This window comes from Aegilops tauschii, chromosome 6, assembly GCF_002575655.3.
Source record: "Aegilops tauschii subsp. strangulata cultivar AL8/78 chromosome 6, Aet v6.0, whole genome shotgun sequence".
NCBI classification, from domain to species: domain Eukaryota; kingdom Viridiplantae; phylum Streptophyta; class Magnoliopsida; order Poales; family Poaceae; genus Aegilops; species Aegilops tauschii.
The window spans coordinates 23,428,203-23,435,820 of NC_053040.3; the positions used below are offsets into that span (position 1 = coordinate 23,428,203).

Below are 7,618 nucleotides of genomic sequence, written 5' to 3' on the forward strand. Positions count from 1 at the left end.
TGACCGACGATTGCGACTCCCCAGAATCAGATGCAGCTAATGATTCGACATCAAGGCCTGTCTCCGCGTCGGATTCACCGTAATAGTCGTACGCATTATGACATTCGGAAATGAGCTGAAAAATATAACACAAATACATAAGTACTTATCATATAATATTCCAGTATTAATTCAATTTGCATGCATGCCAACAAAAAATTCCACTTCCATACCTGACTAATGTAATCTTCATTCGAGATCTCCGAGTTGTTTTCCTCACCATCATCATGCTCATTGTTTTCCTGACCATCATCATGTTCATCTATCTATAAATTTTCAAAATATAATATTGTCGGATGCCACCAAAAAATTACAACATGATAATGCCACTCACATTAAGATCTTCCAATACGTTCCCATTCTCTGACCTATCTCCACGATCTGAATTTTCATCATCTGACCAATCTTCTATCCAGTCTTTCATCAGTTCTTCAAACTCCATGTCATACATCATATCAGTTAACTCATCGTCCGCCATTTCCTACAACAATTAATATGTATCATCACATGTGCAAACATTATCAATGCTGACATATACAACACCTAGCGCACGATCACGGATGTTAAATAAACTACACCAACCGGAGAGCGCCCCAACCGAGGGCGTTCAGATCGTGCACACAAACGACGCCAACGACCTCTGATCGGCCATGGATCCTCCCCCCTCTCCACACCAAGCGGTGTTAAGGTACGTCCCACGAATCCAGTACGTGATCACTTTGGATCACGAGAAGCAGCGCTACCCGTGATAACATGCGCCGCCGGATTCCTAGCCCACGGCACCAGTCGTGATTATTTTGGATCGCCGGATACCTAGGTAAGCCGCCGCATCAAATAACGGAGCCGTCGTGCACACAACCGACGGCAACCGACGCTAGGTTAACCCTAGAAAGAAGAAACCCACTTTAGCCCGCGTGATCACTGTGTATATCACGACGAGCAGCACTACCAGAACAAGATCTGCGATGGCCTGGACCGCTAGGAAGCTAGGTTGCCCGCCCCGCTAGGTTAACCACTACGACGAAAACAGCGGCAGTTCGTTTGATGCTGCCGTGAGCGAGCCAAACGTGGGGAAATGGGATGCGGTACCTGCGAGCGCTCGAGGTTGACGACGGTGCCGCGCGCTCTCGGACGAGATCGCCGGTGATAAGATCGCTGTCGCCGATATTCCTACAGAAACTCACCAGAATGATGGAGGAGCTGCGTGATTGATTGAGCGTGATTGATGGATCGGCCGTCGGCAGGTCCTACCTGGTCGTGGGGTCGTGTCATCCTTTTTTTTTCGGGATATCACCGTATACATACGTATGGGTCATACGGGTTATACGGGGCTTGGATATGGGCTACGGGGCTTGGATATGGGCAGCGGCGGGCCGGAGAAAAAATAGATGGCGGGGGTCAAGAATACCCCTAGTGTTGAGGATATAGACCTTGGAGTCACCCGCCAGGAGGGGCCGGGTTACTCATAATGGTTATTGCCAGAAGCCCGACGACAACCTTGAAGACGGTGGGCCAAAGATGGGCTTAAGACCCGGATATGGCTTAAGGCCCGTAGTTACAATCATCATTATAGTAAAACTTGTAGTATAAGGCAAGAATAGATGAGAGTCCGAGCCGGACACTCTTATGAGCCGGCCGGGACTCTGAGGGCCGCTGGGCGTCAACCTCTCTATATAAAGGGACGACCCGGCGGCGGTTCAGGGAGAAGAACAATCTCATCGAGAGCCAGGCATAGCGGTTTAGCTCCCTGGTTATCGAAACCCTAATCAATACCACCTCAAACTGGACGTAGGCTTTTACCTTCACCGTAAGGGGTCGAACCAGTATAAACCCTCGTATTCCTTGTCCCGCTTAACCCCTTTAAGCTTCCTAGATGCGATGGCTCCACGACTAAGTCCTAGCTCGAGGACATCTGCCGTGACAATTCTACGACAGTTGGTGCCCACCGTGGGGCCAGCGCATGGTGGATTTGAGTTCTTGAAGGGCAGCTTCAGAGGGCTCAAGGGATACGCTGTGGGCCGGATGACCAAGAGTCGTCGTGGCAAGCTCTACATCGACGATGCAAACTGGGGCCCCGACGCCGGCTCAATTGAGTACGGGTACCGGGTCCCCTTCGGCGGAATTCATGTTTTCATTGGCAAGATTGGTGAGCCGGGACCTGAGCCGGATCTCCGCGCCGACCTCATCGAGACGGCTCAGCGTGCACGACCCGCACGGGCCCGGCCTGCCTTAAGGCATGCTTTTGTGGGGTGCATCCATGGAGGACTCTCTGATCGTTCTGGATCTGGTGATGAGACGGCCGCCGGCTCTGACGGCGAGTCGGCCACCGATGAGTCAAACTCGTTGTATCAACTTCAAGATGGCAGGCTCATGGGTTGTTCCGATGGTGACAGTATTCCGGACCTATTTGAGCCGCCAAGCCGGGTCAGAATCTTTATGGCCGGTGCGCAACTTGTTCAGAACCCCGCTGCTGGAGCGGGAAACCCAGTGCCTTCTCCGGCTCAGGTGCTGATGGATCTCACGGACAAGATGACGGCCCTGTTAACTGCCACGGTTGACCCGGCGGATCAAGCTCAGCATGATGCGGAGGTGGCACAGTTAAAATTGGATCTAGTGAAAGCTAAGGAAGATCTTGCAGCGGAAGGGATCAGGATGGCTGCGGAGAGGGCGGCTCTGGATGCCCAAACTCAGTTGATCCAGGCGCAGTCCTTCCAACTCACGATGGATCAGAATGCATCCAATTAGGTCATGAGAAGGAGGCATCAAAAGACCCAGTCTCGACTCCCTCCGGTTTACGATCCACGCAACCTCTTCAACACGCCAGGCGCGGGGACTAGTAACCCGCCGGGAGCCATAGTGCCCGGGTCTGGGACCTCTATTCAGCCACGAGTGATGGGGCCTCCCCAGGCGCCCCCTGCCCCGCCTCGTTACGTGCCAATACCCCCGGGTCATTCTAATAACCCGCTGGAGAACATGGTCGCCGCGGCAGCACGGCTGGCGGCTCTCCCAGTCGATGGCGACTCTCCGACGGCCATTGAAACCCGCCGGGTCAGGGAACTCCTTCAGACAGCACTGGCGCAGCAAGAGGCGTACTCCTACAGCCGGGACAGGATCCACTCGACCCCTCGCCCAGGCCGGAGCCCGAGTTACAGCAGACACATGGTCTCAGCGACCGGCTCAAGTAACGTCCGACGCCATGACCCGCCCCCTGGCCATGGCCCGGCTCATAATGGAGCCTTTCACGCAGCAGACCAAGACAGAGCACGGCAAGAAGCGGAGCAGGTGCCTCAATTGACGGCTTACCAGACTCCCCCGGCTTATCCGACGGCTTCCGTCGACATGGGTATTCCTACCAGGACTGGAGGTGTCCCTTGTTTAGTACCAGCTATCCGCAATGAACGTCTACCCAAGGACTTCAAAGGCCCTAGGAAGGTGCCTAATTACACGGCTGACTTACAACCCGCAGCCTGGATCGAGAGTTACGAGATGGCCATGGAACTGCTGGAGGTCAGTGAGGCGGCAATGGCCAAGTACTTCACCATGATGTTAGATGGCACTGCCCGTACTTGGTTGAAAGGGCTACCACCGAATTCCATCGGGTCTTGGGCTGAGCTGAAAGCCCGGTTCATCCAAAACTTCAAGGATACCTGTAGGCAGTCTATGTCGATTGTGGATTTGACTAACTGTAAGCAGCAGGAAGGTGAATCTACGACACATTGGGTTCGCCGGGTTAAGGAAATAATACATTCATCTGATAAGATGGATGCCGGCTCTGCAGTCTTAATGTTGGAACAGAATTGTCGCTTCGTGCCCCTGAAAATGAAACTCAGGCGGCTTAAGCGCGACTGCAATGATATGGGTACATTGATGGCGGCTCTTGTCAAGTACGCCGATTCTGATGGTACAAAGGACCCCGCTTCAGATGATGAAAGGACAGGGAAGGGAAAGAAGAACGGCAATGGCAAGGGTCATCAGCCTAACCCGGGGAACCAAGGTGGTGGCAAGCGTAAGGCGGATGGCAGCCTAGAGTTCGTGGCCAACACCAGCTCGCAGGGGAACAATCAGCGACGCAGAGGGAGGCCACCTCCCCGAGGTGGCGGGTCAGGCCCGACACTAGAGCAGCTGTTGAATGAGCCTTGTCCAAGGCATGGCTCTAGGGAGAAGCCAGCAACTCAACTATGGAAGGACTGTGCAATCATGAAAGCCTTTAAGAATTCCAACACCTTCAACGGCAACAATGGCCCGGGCGGCGGCTCAGGCGCCGGCGGCTTTCATGGCCCGGGCAGCGGCTCAAGTTCTAATACTCAGAACGGTCAAGGGGGCTTTAATCAGCAGTCTAACCAGGGCCATCAACAGCAGCAAGGGGGTTATCAGACCAATCCAAAGCAGCTTAGCGGTGGACAGTATCATGTGTTTACCACGAGTCTCTGTAAGCGAGATCAGAAGCTTCATAAGAGGGCGGTGAATGCTGTCGAGCCGGCAGTTCCACGTTACTTGCGGTGGTCTGAGCAGCCTGTAGTGTGGAGTAGGGAGGATCACCCTCCCCGGGTGGATAATCCGGGTCACTTGGCATTGGTGGTGGCTCCTCAGGTGGGAGGATATAAGTTCACTAAAGTGCTTATGGATGGAGGCAGCAGTATTAACATCCTCTATTATGAGACTTTCCGCCGTATGGGGTTAGTTGATAAGGACCTCCGCCAGTCAAACACTATTTTCCACGGTGTGGTACCTGGTAAGTCCGCTTATCCAGTCGGCAAGATCGAGTTGGAAGTGGCTTTGGGGATGAGCACAACTACAGGGTGGAAAAATTGACCTTTGAGGTGGTGAGGATAAGAAGTCCATACCATGCCATATTTGGGCGGCCGGCTTACGCCAAGTTCATGGCACGACCGTGTTACGTGTATTTACAGCTCAAGATGCCGGGTCATAATGGGACCATTACGGTTCACGGCAGCCGGAAGGTCGCCTTGGAATGTGAGGAAGGCGATGCAGCTTATGCAGAGTCTGTTTGCGCAACGGAGGAGTTGAAGTTTTACAAGGACAATGTTGACCCAACAGATATGACCTCTCTGAAAAAGCCGACTACGGAGCATGAGCCAGCGATGAAATTTAAGTCGGCTGATGAGACTAAACTTGTTGATTTCGTTCCAGGAGATTCATCTCAGCAGTTCAGCATCAGTGCCAATCTGGATCCGAAATAGGAAAGCACGCTCATCGAGTTCATCCGTGAGAATAGGGACATCTTCGCATGGAAACCTTCTGACATGCCAGGTGTACCTAGTGAACTCGCTGAGCACACTCTCAATGTTGATCCGAAATTTAAGCCGGTCAGGCAGTTCCTTCGGCGGTTTAATGAAGAGAGGCGGAAAGCTATCGGTGAAGAGGTGGCCCGGCTCTTGGCGGCCGGGTTTATCGTTGAAGTCTTTCACCCAGAGTGGTTAGCTAACCCGGTGCTCGTACTCAAGAAGAACAGCACTTGGCAGATGTGTGTGGACTACATGGACTTAAACAAGGCGTGTCCGGCTGATCCTTTTGCCCTTCCCCGTATTGATCAAATTATTGATGATACGGCAGGTTGTGCATGCTTATGTTTCTTGGACGCCTATTTCGGATATCATCAGATTAAAATGGCAGTTAAGGACCAGGAGGAGACAGCATTCATCACTCCCTTTGGAGCCTTCTTCTATGTCTCCATGCCCTTTGGACTCAAGTGTGCACAGGCGACTTATCAGCGTTGCGTGCAGAACTGTCTTCATAAACAGATTGGGCTTAATGTTCATGCTTATGTGGACGACATTGTGGTTAAATCCATAAAGGAGGAAACCCTGATAGATGATTTGAGAGAAACCTTTGATAATCTCCGGGTCTACAAGATGATGCTTAACCCGGCCAAGTGTGTCTTTGGTGTTCCTGCAGACAAACTCTTGGGTTTTTTGGTTTCTGACAGAGGCATTGAAGCTAACCCGGAGAAGATCAAGGCCATCACCTCCCTGGCTAAGCCGGCGTGTATAAATGACGTTCAGCGCTTGGCGGGTCGCATCGCTGCTTTAAGCCGGTTTATAAGCCGTTTGGGTGAGAAGGCCATGCCATTATATCAGTTGATGAAGAAAACTGATAACTTTGTCTGGAATGATGCAGCTAATACTGCCTTTGAGGATTTGAAGAAGCAGCTGGCAGAGCCTCCAGTCCTTGCTGCTCCGGTTGATAAGGAGCCCTTATTATTATATGTGGTCGCGAACACACGAGCCGTCAGTGTGGCTATGGTGGTGGAGCGCAAGGAGGAGGGTAAGGAGCATCCGGTTCAACGGCCAGTTTATTATGTCAGCGAAGTGCTCATTGAGTCCAAGCAGCGGTATCCGCATTGGCAGAAGCTTGTTTATGGTGTGTTCATGGCAAGCCGGAAACTTAAGCATTATTTTCAGGGTCATCCCATCACTGTGGTCAGTTCTGCCCCTCTTGGTGATATCATTCAAAACAGAGAGGCCACAGGGAGAGTAGCTAAGTGGGCTATAGAGCTTGGACCTCATGGTCTCAAGTACGTGCCACGCACTGCTGTTAAATCTCAAGCCTTGGTGGATTTCATCAATGACTGGACAGAGTCACAAGTGCCCGAGCAGAAGCCGGATAACACATATTGGACTATTTACTTTGATGGGTCCAGGCAGTTGGAGGGCTCGGGGGCTGGAGTGGTATTGGCTTCCCCTAAAGGTGACAAGTTCCATTATGTGATACAATTGATGTTTCCTTGTACTAACAATGCGGCTGAGTATGAGGCCTTGCTCCATGGTCTTCGGATGGCTAAGGAGATGAATTTGAGCCGAGTAAGGTGCTTTGGCGACTCAGATTTGGTGGCTCAACAAGTATCAGGAAGGTGGGACTCCAAGGACCCTCTCATGGCGGCTTATCGCCGAGAGGTTGATGCCATTGCTGGACACTTTTAGGGTTACCAGGTGGAGCACATTGATCGCAGGAAGAACGAGGCGGCTGATGCCCTAAGCCGGCTGGGCTCTCAGCGAAAGCCGGTGCCGCCTAATACTTTTCTGGATGTCCTGTATAACCCTTCTGTTAAATTGCCTACAGAGGAAGACTTGGCTGTCCCTGACCCGGAGGCACGGCTGGTGGCGGCTCTTAACATCATACCAGACTGGCCAATGCCCTATCTGGCTTACATGACCCGGGGAGAGTTGCCTGAGGATGAAACTTTGGCCAGACAAATTACCCGACGGGCCGGATCCTCCTTCAAGTTATCATGTAATCTTGCAATGAAAACAACACGTGCACATTTGGAGGAGAAAAAAGGTCACTTGGGGGCTTCCTGTTCAAACATAGGTCATATTCGAACCAAAGAGAACATAGCTGTCGATACCCATTTGATTGGCAAAGTGCCGAGCTCATTGGGGAGTTTTCTTTGATCATATTTGAATCTTAGTTTAACCCCTTTGGGAACCGGCGTGGATCGTATTCGAATCAGCGTCGTTAAACAATTCCTAAAATCACTTGGGGGCTTCCTGTTCAAACATGGGTCGTATTCGAACCAAAGAGAACATAGCTGTCGGTACCCTCTTGATTGGCATCGCCA

The 7,618-nt window shown here is 51.8% G+C and overlaps 1 long non-coding RNA gene across 1 annotated transcript; it reads right to left on the reverse strand.

Moving 5' to 3' along the window:
- Positions 1–3: 3 nt before the first annotated feature.
- Positions 4–457, reverse strand: LOC123494577 (uncharacterized). The gene is made up of 3 exons (XR_012186769.1): positions 374–457; positions 213–281; positions 4–115 (listed from the first exon to the last, which is right to left on the reverse strand). It is a non-coding gene; the product is annotated as an uncharacterized lncRNA (long non-coding RNA).
- Between the last annotated feature and the right edge of the window lie 7,161 nt (positions 458–7,618).